Genomic DNA, 13,073 nt, shown 5'->3' on the forward strand with positions numbered 1-13,073 from the left:
CCCTTCAGTCCCGAGCTTCCCTTCAGTCCCGAGCTTCCCCTCAGTCCCGAGCTGCCCCTCAGTCCCGATCTGCTCCTCAGTCCAGTTGGGTCCTGGGTGAGGACTACTAGGCCATGGTCGACGGCGAGGGTGGACTATCCAGGGACGCGAGGAGATGGGACTAAGACATTGATTGAGTGGGGTCCACGTCCCGCGCCGGAGCCGCCACCATGGACAGAAGCCCACCCGGACCCTCCCTATTGTTTTGAGGTGCGTTCGGGAGTCCGCACCTTAGGGAGGGGGGTTCTGTCACGCCCTGGTCGAAGTGTTTTGTGTTTGTCTTTATTTATTTGGTCAGGCCGGGGTGTGACATGGGTTTATTGTGGTGTGTTTTGTCTTGGGGTTTTGTTAGTTATAGGGTGTGGCTTAGTGGAGGTATCTAGCAAAGTCTATGGCTGTCTGGAGTGGTTCTCAATCAGAGGCAGGTGTTTATCGTTGTCTCTGATTGGGAACCATATTTAGGCAGCCATATTCTTTGAGTGTCTCGTGGGTGATTGTCCTTAGTGTCCTTGTTCCTGTCTATGTGTTAGTGTACACTATATATATATGTATAGGTATATATGTATATATGTATATATGTATAGGCTGTTTCGTTTTTCGTTACGTTTATTGTTTTTTGTAGTGTTTGTATTTAGATTCGTGTTACGTTTGTTTATTAAAACATGGATCGCAATCTACACGCTGCATTTTGGTCCGACTCTCCTTCACACCAAGAGAACCGTTACAATGTCAGGAATTGTGAAAACTGAGTTTAAATGTATTTGGCTAAGGTGTATGTAAACTTCCGACTTCAACTGTACATGTTCCAAACCCTCTTTACTATTAGACTAATTTGCTATAACAAACATTAAAGAAATGTATTCCACTTAAATCTGTAAAAAGAACATTATCACAAAACAAACAGCTGGTTGGTTCAACTGAGAGGAAACTGCATACTGAGAAGGACTGATCCCATCTGACTATCATTCACCAGTTGCATGAGGCAGAACTGGCATGTTTAGGTTTCTACGAGAGGAAGATGGCTTACCTTGACAGCTTAGTGCTGACAACTGTAACAGTGACACAAATTATACCAAATCTGAACAACAGGGAATTTCATTCTGAAAGCTGAGGCCTCAAAAAATTGACACATTTATGAACGTGGTGTGTGCAGTAATGGATGAATGACCATTTCCTTTCCTTAGCTTAAAACTGAATGCTAATTATTGGGCTTCACATAGCATAAAATGTACAGCTGTGGGGACTGTCAGAGCTCCATGGGCTGTTGAGCTTGTGTGCATTTTGACAGTGGTTGAATTTTCTATCCCTTGCTCCCCTGAGAACCACCTACAGAGTATACACAATGATATCCTGCCACCTCAGACATTGTAGTGGCTTTTTACTTGAATGCAAATGCGGCATAATACTGTACATCACAGAATTGACTATATGGGCCCCATTTAATCATAACTAGACAGAAAGGTTTCCAGAATAGTTGAAAATGTATTTATCTTGTGCAGAAAGAAAGCATCTTTTAATTTCATAATGTTGTTTTTTGACTTATGCTGGTGACCTGGTTGTCAGATTTGATAGAACATGTCTCAAGGTGGATGTATACAGCAGTGGCGGTCGGTGCCGTTTAAGATGAGGGAGGACAATGTAACATGGATAGGGTTAGGCTACTTACTACATGATACTCAAATTTTCCCTATACCCATCATGAAGTTGCTACAACCTAGCCTATTAATGAAAGTTTACAACGTAGGTGCACAGGTCGAGGGACATTTTGAGTAATCAAGGTGACAGACATTGACACATTCAATACCACCATGCACAATCTTGCCTGCATCTAGCTGATCTAGGGTGTAATCATTAGTGCAACAGTTGCAAACAAGAGTTTCTATTGGACATATTCAGGTATGTTTTTCCTCATTCCATTTTCTTCAGTTTAAGAAACGCTTTTCAACAGAATAGGCGAAATGAATACACCCCTGATCACACGCAAACACAGTTCACTTTCATAGCAGCCAGAAAGTATCATTCCTTCTCGCACTCCTCCTCTCACCTTTTCCTTTCGCTTGTGAACTTCAGTGGCCAATATATTAGCTGTCTGTGACCAGGTGAAAAAACCTTTCAAAGCCAAACCCTCATATCATAACCGCTGCACACAGCCTACATCGTTGTCAGCATATTAGCTAACGTAAAGTCAACACCATTGCTACTAGAACTAACACGTTACGTTAGTAAACCCGTTACAATCATGTAGTAAAGTACAGTTAGCAAGCAGTTTATCAGTTACATTGGTGGGCCCTGGTGGCAATAAATCAATATAATCAAAAGCTTATCTTGACTTTGAAGATAGCCATAGCCAGCTAGGTAACATAGCATCCCTCTATGTTTCAGCCAGTTGTTTGAGTAGGCTAAACTAGCTAGCTAGCTGCAAAAATATGAAATATAGCTAGCTCTCTCTCTCTCCCTCCCTCTTGCTTCTCCTTCATTTTTGGATAGATTCATTTGTTAAAAACTGTCCCAACTATTGTCTTTCTTTCTCTTTGAATCAACTACTCACCACATGTTATGCACTGCTAGCTAGCTGTAGCTTATGCTTTCAGTACTAGATTAATTCTCTGATCCTTTAATTGTGGACAACATGTACATTTTTGCTGCAAGAGCTCTGATAAGTTGGAGAATATCCCTCCGGAAGTTGTCATAATTACTGTGTAAGTCTGTGGTAGGGGGTGAGACCCACGGGCCTCCTAGGTTTTAGTATTGAAGTCAATGTATCCAGAGGAGGATGGAAACTAGCTGTCCTCCGGCTACACCATGGTGCTACTCTACAGAGTGTTAGAGGCTGCCGTAGACCTTCATTGCAAAACAGTGTGTTTAATACATTTTTTGGTGATGTAAATATATTTAGTATAGCTTTATCTAAAAATGATAACTTTTTAATGTTTCACTATTTTTATTTTTATGAAATTCACTGAGGATAGTCCTCCTCTTCCCCTCTGATGAGCCTCCACTTGTATACAGTATATGGAAAGTGAGAGAATTGGTCTGAAGGAAATGCATAGAGGTTGGAAGATAACACAAGTCAAATTTGCCAGGTTGGTCAAACATGAGATTTCGAACATGAAGGCTAAACTCAGCTTTAACTCAACACAATGGGATCAGCCAGATGGCAGTCAGCCCCCTCACAAGACTGCACTGTCTGCTGCTGACAACAGCTGCATGCTATGTTCCACACTGCTGTATAATATCATATATCATTTAAAGCACTGCTATTTGTTAATGAAAACGTTTCTTTACACCGCATATTGATTGTGAGCCAGATTGCTTACTCTTGGGAATAAACTTCACAGAGCAGCATGGCGTCAATTTTGATTACTTTATTTTTGAAAAATTCCAGATGCTCCGACGTGTGACTCAGTCTACACACAGGGGGATAGTGGAAATAAGGTTGAGAGAAGCCCCAAATATTTGCATTTGGAAGCAATTACTATCCTACACCAGCATAAATATCAGCTTTCACCCTACTCCCAACACTGTTACAGATTTAGCACCTATAGGACATTTCTTATCATGCCTGTGTAAGGCAACCCCATTCTAGACATTACATCTGTTTTTTTAGGTGCAGGACTCAAACCCGGTGTTAACGTTTGGCATGGAAAATAAGCTGAGTAATATGTTTTGGCCAATGGAGGATTTAACACAATCTGAACCATAATCAGGATGGTTAACATTTAAGCAGTTCCAAATGACTGGCCACTAGGGGCAATGGTGAGCGCTGTTAGCTTCAAGCTGGTTTCAGTTTTGTATTATGGACTGGGATGGTGAATGGGCATACACATCTGTCTTTGGTGCCAAAGATAGCATGTTCAAGTCCAGCAATAGAATGTTTTTTCTGATATTTTTGTTTTAAGCCTCTCCAAAATCTTAACCCTTACCATAACAAGATGGAGTTAATGCCTAACCTGCCTAACCTGCCTAACCTTAAGATTTCGGACATAATGCCTACACTTAACCTTACAGATTTCGAATTTGGAAAAACTTGACATTTGAGAAACATGGATGAACATCTAATTCTGATGTGAGACCTTGATGGTTTATTTATTGGGGAAATGTATGATCAAACCTCCAGAATGTAGGGCTGACATCACTTCTATGTTATTGTTACAGTGATGCAATAAACAAATGGCATTCAATTCCAGCTTTAACATACCATTGACTTGCCTTTGAGGATACATTCCCTTAAGCAGCATTTGAAGTTCAGTATAACTGCCCAATTCCCCCAAGAGTTACACACTATTGATCATGTATAGTTAACTTCCGTTGTGTCACACTTGCAGAGTCAAAGTGCACAACACGGAGATGTTAGGGGGAAAAAATAAAAGGAAGAATAGGGGAAATGTAAAACATTGAGTATGTAGCTCAGCATGCATGGTTGAAACTCACATGGGTGAGTTTGTAGCCCCAGGGAGAGCTAACACTGAAATGCTCTTTGACCATGAAATGGCCCTGCCGGTAATGGTGGTTAATGGCTGCGTGGTGCAGCGGTGCTGGGGCTAGGCAGGGGGTAGGCAGGGAGAGACTGACTCAAGGGGATTCTGTCTGCTCTAGTAGGGTTTCTGTACAGTGCAGGGATGAGATGAGGGAAGTCAGGCCAGTGATGATAGCATCTTATTGACGTTATAATTGCCAACTCACTGTCATGTGCAATCAATGGAGCTAAGACACAGTGGTGGAGACTAGCAAGAAGACAGCACTACCAGAACATTTTGATATGTAGGCTACACTTTGTACTTTGTCTCTTTCTCTGCATTATCTGTACACAGACACTCCTCAAGGTGTGTCAATGTGTTGGTTGGGGAAAGGGTGGCCATGTTATGGTAACTTTCAAAAATATATATCCCAAGAGAACAGTATACAACATGTATAGATGTATGTAACATGCTCCTCACCGTAGGTCCAACATACTTTCTCTCCACGTCTTAATGTTGTGTCAAAAAATTATATGTTGGACCACGCTGGTGTATTTGGGCAGTAACTTTGTAATACACTTACATCAAGCCTAGTCTGTTTGGACTGACCTTTAGGAATCAGAATCAAATCAAATCATGCTTGTTGAGTACAGTACACTTTGTCCTATGATTCCTCAACCAGACTACTGATCCAATGTTGATAGGACTAATTGCTGGCTTAGAGTTGAAATGCTTCTGACTGACACATTGCCCTAATCATTGCAAGGTCCCAGTATCTTATCCTCCAGCTAAATTCTGGAAAGGGCAAAACATTGGGTAAAATGTGGGTATCAGCCCTTCCACAAGACATGGGCATGTTGGAGGTCAAAGGTGACCAAATCAGGCCGCTTTGGGATCACCATCTAGCTGTATAGCATGTGACAGAGAAGTGGTATCACGTGTTCTGTTGGCAAGTGTCCATATCTAAAGGTCATTTTTAGGATAGGGAAAACATGGTTAGGCTAGTCACTTTTTAACATTCACCAAGGTTTCAAGGAACAAAATGTTTAGCCTACAGTTCTTAAAATGCCTTTTCCAAAGAATATGTAACTTCTGACTGAGTCTGCCTGCAATAATAGTCTATTTCACTGGGTAGAATATCCCAGGTAGATCAGAAGCTGTGCATGTGTACACACACACACACACACACACACACACACACACACACACACACACACACACACACACACACACACACACACACACACACACGGTATGATGCCTAATACCGTTGTTTTTTCATAAATTTGAACAAATAAAATACAAATATATAAATACCCGCAGTCAACTTGTGAATTATGTTAGTAGATAAAGCAGCACTTGTTCTTAATTTCGCCTGTTGCATTATTTTGTCAGTTTGACCACACAATCATCTAAAACATAACCCTAAGGTTAGGGAAACTGATTGTAGAGCAGATCCTATTTAATCAGGCCTGGCGATGAGTTGTGATAAGGGATTGACTTATCTGCTGTGATGGAGACAACGCAGAGGAAAGATGGAGACAACTAAAGGGATAAGCTGTAAACCTATTCTGACAAACCTCTAGTAGAGACAATGACAAGTGAAATGTGGGGTCAACTATCAGTCATTCATCAATGAGCTCCTCCTGTCTCGATTTGAATTTTGAGCACTTGGCAGTATTAACCTTCCTAACCCCAAGTTGCAGACTAGGACAGCTTTGCAATGCCAAGCACTGACAGCCCAAGTTTTAAAGTAACTGTTGTGTGTCACTTTAATAAATGCTTCCAGTCACATAAAGCCATGGATAAAGGCCACTTAAGTGATAACACACATTACTAAAGCACTTCATAAATGTCAAATCCTATGACTGGCCCCAATGAGAACATTGAACACCTAATATTAAAGTGCTCTTTCACTTAGATTTAAAGACTAGGGAAGATCCTGCCCTGTCTTTGTCTAACTCCCTTGTGGCTTATCTTCAATGTAAACCACAACAGCATTACTTTGGGATATCCTCTTTCTGAGAGTGACTCCCCAAAGTGGTGCTGTCAAATGGCTCAGACACACCCTGTTAGTCATGTTTGTCCCTAAACAACAGAGAACATAGTGGGACAGGAGAGGCTCTCCACTCCAACAGCTAGATAAACCAAGTGGAGAGCAGTTCAGATCGCAGGCCCTGGTGGTGCAACAGGCAGCTCATGGCCATCTGATATAAGCCTTTGATCCATATAAGTGGGTGGAACAATGTGGTCTTCACGCAAGGATGTTACCTCTGTGACCTTTCCTGACCTGAAAGTCTCTGTGTCTTGAACAATGATTTATGTATACACTAGATGACTACCAAAGGGGCTCTGTTTTGAAGCCACAGCACCTCCATCTTGGCACTCCCCAACTGTTAAAAAAATATATTTAGGAAGCTATAGAAATGCATTTATTAATGTCTACACATGTTTTTGCCACATTTATACTATTACCTTAATGGAAACTTTAAAATGATTATGTGAGCTAAACATAAAAATACAAATGACAAAATATACAGAAGTCGTGAAGTCCTCAACCCTCCCAAAAATGACTTCGATTTTATGTATGTTGTTCAATCGAGATAGTAAGTTGTTCGAACAAGATACTAATGTCATTTGAACAACTTATTATCTTGTTCAAAAAATATAATTGTTCTTTGTCTAATTAAGCCTAATTTGTTATTCAGCGCCATGTGTCAGATGTGCTTCTCAGACCGTTGTTGCAGCCATTCATTCTCTGATTCCACCCATTGATATGATTATTAATTGACAGTTATTTCATAGCCTTAAGCAGGGCTACTTTTGAATGCTAGAGCATGTAAGTGGGCTAACATGAGCTCCTGATTTTTCTAATGTTACTTCAGATTCTGATGTTTATCCACGTTTCTCGAAAGGTCAAATTTAGACATTTCTAAGTGTATCTGACACCATGGGTTGCTCATCCTGCTCAGCAACTAGCATGATCACTAGAAATATATTTTTATTTCTGCATTTGAAAAGGTCCTGAGATCGTCAATATATGCCTCCCTTGGAACTCTCCAAAAAAAAGATTGCCGAGCACCAGGCACGAACTCGTGATGCTCGAAGCAGAAGCACACTGCCCCGACCATTGCGCTACAGCAGTTCGCAATACTCCAGCAAGTGGTGAAAATACTTGATGACACTTATAGTATGAGGTTGGTTGGTTTGCAGACATAAGCGACATAAGCGGTCACTTAAGGGGTCTACAGACAATTCGCAAACAGAGGCGACGGAGTGTAGCACAGTGTTGGAACGTCATTTTTCGCCACAAAAGAGGTGGCTCCTTGTAATATGCTCCGTCAACCAACACTGTTTTTTCCTACCTGGAAATTGAGACCCGAAGTATCATTCCTTGCGAAGACTAAAGGTGAGTATTGAGTGAGTTTTGCAAAGGAAGTCCCGCCTCTGTGTCTACATCACATATTTCCCAGTATCCCTTCTGGTATAAACACAGAAAAGATGAACGTCCTGCTACTTCGCTTCTACTACTTCCAAGTTTCCTTATTTGTTCTTTTTATTTCGAGATTGGCTAAGCACAATTACGTCTATGTCCAGTTTGGAGGAGTGTCTGTGCAAACTGGTGAGACAGTACGAGAATCTTTACAACTCTTCGATGTAGTTGTATTCAGACAAGCAAGCAAAAGACAACAGCTGGAGGAAGATTTGAACATCGATAGTGATATAAAAAAAAATATGGAGAAAGATTCGGGACTGGCAGTTCCGCAATCTGAAACGGGTGAAGGAAATGAGTGGGTTTGCCGCTGGTGTGTGTCTCACCGATTATCAGACAACTGGATTGGCTTCGTGTTCACGTAGGCTGTCATTGGCCGTCATTGTAAATAACAATTAGTTCTTAACTGACTTGCCTGGTTAAATAAAGGTTCAATAAAAAAACATCGTAAGACAGACACCAATATGCCAGATACGGAATGCACTCGTCATGCAGCCGAGTCCTTTTGTACAGTCAGTGTGTGTGTTTGTGATCGTATGTTTAGCAGACCTAGTTCGAACATGTTAAATCAGCTCTTTTCTGGATGCTAGAAATGATGAGAGGGAAAGAATCAGTGTCTGTGTTATCATAATGATTAGCAGGGCTAGTTCAAACATCAGAAACAGACAGTGTGTTGTGTGAGTTAATTAGATTGAGATGTTAATAAAATCAGTTATTTTGTGTAAAAGAAGCCCATGGAGATGTTTTAAGATCGCTTGCATTTTATTCTAATGTGTTTGCCATCTGCTTGTAGGTGTTGGAGGGGGGTGGTGTTTTGGACAGTCCATATGTATATACTGTATTCTACTGTATTTTAGTCAATGCTACTCAGACATCGCTTAAACTAATATTAATGTATTTGTTAATTCCATGATTTTACTTTTAGATGTGTGTGTATTATTGTTAATTGTTAGATACTACTGAACTTTTGGAGCTAGGAACACAAGCATTTCGCTACACCTGCAATAACATCTGCTAAATATGTGTATGTGACCAATGATATTTGATTTGATTTGAGAAGGAGCTGAGCCCTGAGGACCCATCTACAGTTGGTTCATCAACCTTTGATTCATCATCTCCTTGGCCTAGTTCATCACCTCTCCGCCCTTCTCACCAACACCCAACCCACCATCCAGGAGCACCCGTGCTCTCTGCCCTGAAACGTCATCAACCTCCACCCCATCTCCCTGACCCAGCTCCAACGGACGTTCCTTTGGGCACTGACATTATGCAGCGGGTGGATGACTTAAAGGAACGTCAGCAGAAGTTACAATAACAGCAAACGTATCCAGCCAAGACCGTCTACGACGGCATGGTACCATGGATGGTGTCTGCTGATCAACATCTCCCGTTTGTCTCACCCCAAATCCTGTTCTGATTTTTTCCCCTTATTCATGCATTAGGGTTTTGAATGTTTTTTATACTTATTTCCTTATTCACATGTTACTGATGGTACTTCATTTGTTCTCTTATTTCCCCTTTCATCACACTTTCACCTCTGTATTACATTGCACTATTTTCCTCTTGTGATAGTAAATAAAAGGTCTGCAAATGTATGTGCCTGGTTATTTGTACTTATTTGTACAGAAAATATTACTGTTTTTAATCAGTCACTCAGTAAACTTGTACTGCTTTCTACATTCTTTTGGAGAGATTGGAACCCCAAATTGGTCTACACGGACATGTTCTGGCCTGGTTTAGATCTTATCTGTCGGAAAGATATCAGTTTGTCTCTGTGAATGGTTTGTCCTCTGACAAATCAACTGTAAATTTCGGTGTTCCTCAAGGTTCCGTTTTAGGACCACTATTGTTTTCACTATACATTTTACCTCTTGGGGATGTTATTCGAAAACATAATGTTAACTTTCACTGCTATGCGGATGACACACAGCTGTACATTTCAATGAAACATGGTGAAGCCCCAAAATTGCCCTCGCTAGAAGCATGTGTTTCAGACATAAGGAAGTGGATGGCTGCAAACTTTCTACTATTAAACTCGGACAAAACAGAGATGCTTGTTCTAGGTCCCGAGAAACAAAGAGATCTTCTGTTGAATCTGACAATTAATCTTAATGGTTGTACAGTCGTCTCAAATAAAACTGTGAAGGACCTCGGCGTTACTCTGGACCCTGATCTCTCTTTTGAAGAACATATCAAGACCATTTCGAGGACAGCTTTTTTCCATCTACGTAATATTGCAAAAATTAGAAACTTTCTGTTCCGTTTTAGGACCACTATTGTTTTCACTATACATTTTACCTCTTGGGGATGTTATTCGAAAACATAATGTTAACTTTCACTGCTATGCGGATGACACACAGCTGTACATTTCAATGAAACATGGTGAAGCCCCAAAATTGCCCTCGCTAGAAGCATGTGTTTCAGACATAAGGAAGTGGATGGCTGCAAACTTTCTACTATTAAACTCGGACAAAACAGAGATGCTTGTTCTAGGTCCCGAGAAACAAAGAGATCTTCTGTTGAATCTGACAATTAATCTTAATGGTTGTACAGTCGTCTCAAATAAAACTGTGAAGGACCTCGTTACTCTGGACCCTGATCTCTCTTTTGAAGAACATATCAAGACCATTTCGAGGACAGCTTTTTTCCATCTACGTAATATTGCAAAAATTAGAAACTTTCTGTCCAAAAATGATGCAGAAAAATTAATCCATGCTTTTGTCACTTCTAGGTTAGACTACTGTAATGCTCTAGTTTCCGGCTACCCGGATAAAGCACTAAATAAACTTCAGTTAGTGCTAAATACAGCTGCTAGAATCCTGACTAGAACCAAAAAATTTGATCATATTACTCCAGTGCTAGCCTCTCTACACTGGCTTCCTGTCAAAGCAAGGGCTGATTTCAAGGTTTTACTGCTAACCTACAAAGCATTACATGGGCTTGCTCCTACCTATCTCTCTGATTTTGTCCTGCCATACATACATACCGACGCAGGCCTCCTAATTGTCCCTAGAATTTCAAAGCAAACAGCTGGAGGCAGGGCTTTCTCCTATAGAGCTCCATTTTTATGGAACGGTCTGCCTACCCATGTCAGAGACGCAAACTCGGTCTCAACCTTTAAGTCTTTACTGAAGACTCATCTCTTCAGTCGGTCATATGATTGAGTGTAGTCTGGCCCCGGAGTGGGAAGGTGAACGGAAAGGCTCTGGAGCAACGAACCACCCTTGCTGTCTCTGCCTGGCCGGTTCCCCTCTTTCCACTGGGATTCTCTGCCTCTAACCCTATTACAGGGGCTGAGTCACTGGCTTACTGGGGCTCTCTCATGCCGTCCCTGCAGGGGGTGCATCACCTGAGTGGGTTCACTGTTGTGGTCATCCTGTCTGGGTTGGCGCCCCTCCCTTGGGTTGTGCCGTGGCGGAGATCTTTGTGGGCTATACTCAGCCTTGTCTCAGGATGGTAAGTTGGTGGTTGAAGATATCTCTCTAGTGGTGTGGGGGCTGTGCTTTGGCAAAGTGGGTGGGGTTATATCCTTCCTGTTTGGCCCTGTCCGGGGGTGTCCTCGGATGGGGCCAAAGTGTCTCCTGGCCCCTCCTGTCTCAGCCTCCAGTATTTATGCTGCAGTAGTTTGTGTCGGGGGGCTAGGGTCAGTTTGTTATATCTGGAGTACTTCTCCTGTCCTATTCGGTGTCCTGTGTGAATCTAAGTGTACGTTCTCTAATTCTCTCCTTCTTTCTTTCTCTCTCTCGGAGGACCTGAGCCCTAGGACCATGCCCCAGGCCTACTTGACATGATGACTCCTTGCTGTCCCCAGTCCACCTGACTTTGCTGCTGCTCCAGTTTCAACTGTTCTGCCTTATTATTATTCGACCATGCTGATCATTTATGAACATTTGAACATCTTGGCCATGTTCTGTTATAATCTCCACCCGGCACAGCCAGAAGAGGACTGGCCACCCCACATAGCCTGGTTCCTCTCTAGGTTTCCTCCTAGGTTTTGGCCTTTCTAGGGAGTTTTTCCTAGCCACCGTGCTTCTACATCTGCATTGCTTGCTGTTTGGGGTTTTAGGCTGGGTTTCTGTACAGCACTTTGAGATATCAGCTGATGTACGAAGGGCTATATAAATAAATTTCATTTGATTTGATTTGATTTGATGAGTCATGTAGATGAGGTTAATGTCTTGGGGGTCTGTTGTCTACAGCTGACTACTCATTCTCACCCATGTACCAAAGCAGGAAGGTCTCCTTTGAAAGGCCACTACACATGACCATGGACAACCTTGTCTTTTGTAGATGAGGTTAATTTCTTGAGGGTCTAGCCTTGTCTACAGCTGGACAGCCACTCTCACCCATTTACCATAGCAGGAACGTTCTCATTGAACGGCCACTACACATAACACGGTTAGGTAAATGTCTTGAGGTTATAGCCTCCCCAAAAATATATGAACAACTAAAACAAGGATGAAGTCTTTGTAGTACTCTTTATTGTGATTTGTAAAGTGTGAATAAGTAAGAAACTGCATAATCCAAACAGCAAAACCAAGTATGTAGCTCACAACTTGACACAAATGGTCATCAACCAGAAGAAGAGAAAGTATGTCTGCACACGTTTTCCAAACGACACTCCAACATTTAGTGTAGGGTGCCACACGTGATTATAGCATCCTGGAAAGACACTTGGTTTGAGGAAGTAATCCTTGTAGTAGTTGCGTATGTCGATAGCAACTTTGGATGCACTGTCTGCCGACATGATTCTTGGGTCCAGGAAACTGATGTCCTCTTGTACCACCTGTCTCAACTCACCTGGAAGTGGGTGTGGAGTGGTCAACAAACGTGGGGTGGATGTACCATGTTGATGAATCTGTTGTCAGTGTCTGTTGTGCAAAGATAGGTGTGGAGGGTCACACAGGCCTTCACAATGGTCTCCGTTTTCTCTGGGGCAACCTCAAGGGTCTGTCCCAGGATCCTCAATCTTGCAGCAAGGATCCCAAAGCAGTTCTTTGACATTTTCCAGGCTCTTGAGTGGTGGTAGTTATAGATCGTCTTGGCGTCATCAAGGCCAGTATTGAACAGTAGTCATCCAGGTC

The sequence above is a fragment of the Oncorhynchus keta genome, chromosome 17 (assembly GCF_023373465.1).
Source record: "Oncorhynchus keta strain PuntledgeMale-10-30-2019 chromosome 17, Oket_V2, whole genome shotgun sequence".
NCBI lineage: Eukaryota > Metazoa > Chordata > Actinopteri > Salmoniformes > Salmonidae > Oncorhynchus > Oncorhynchus keta.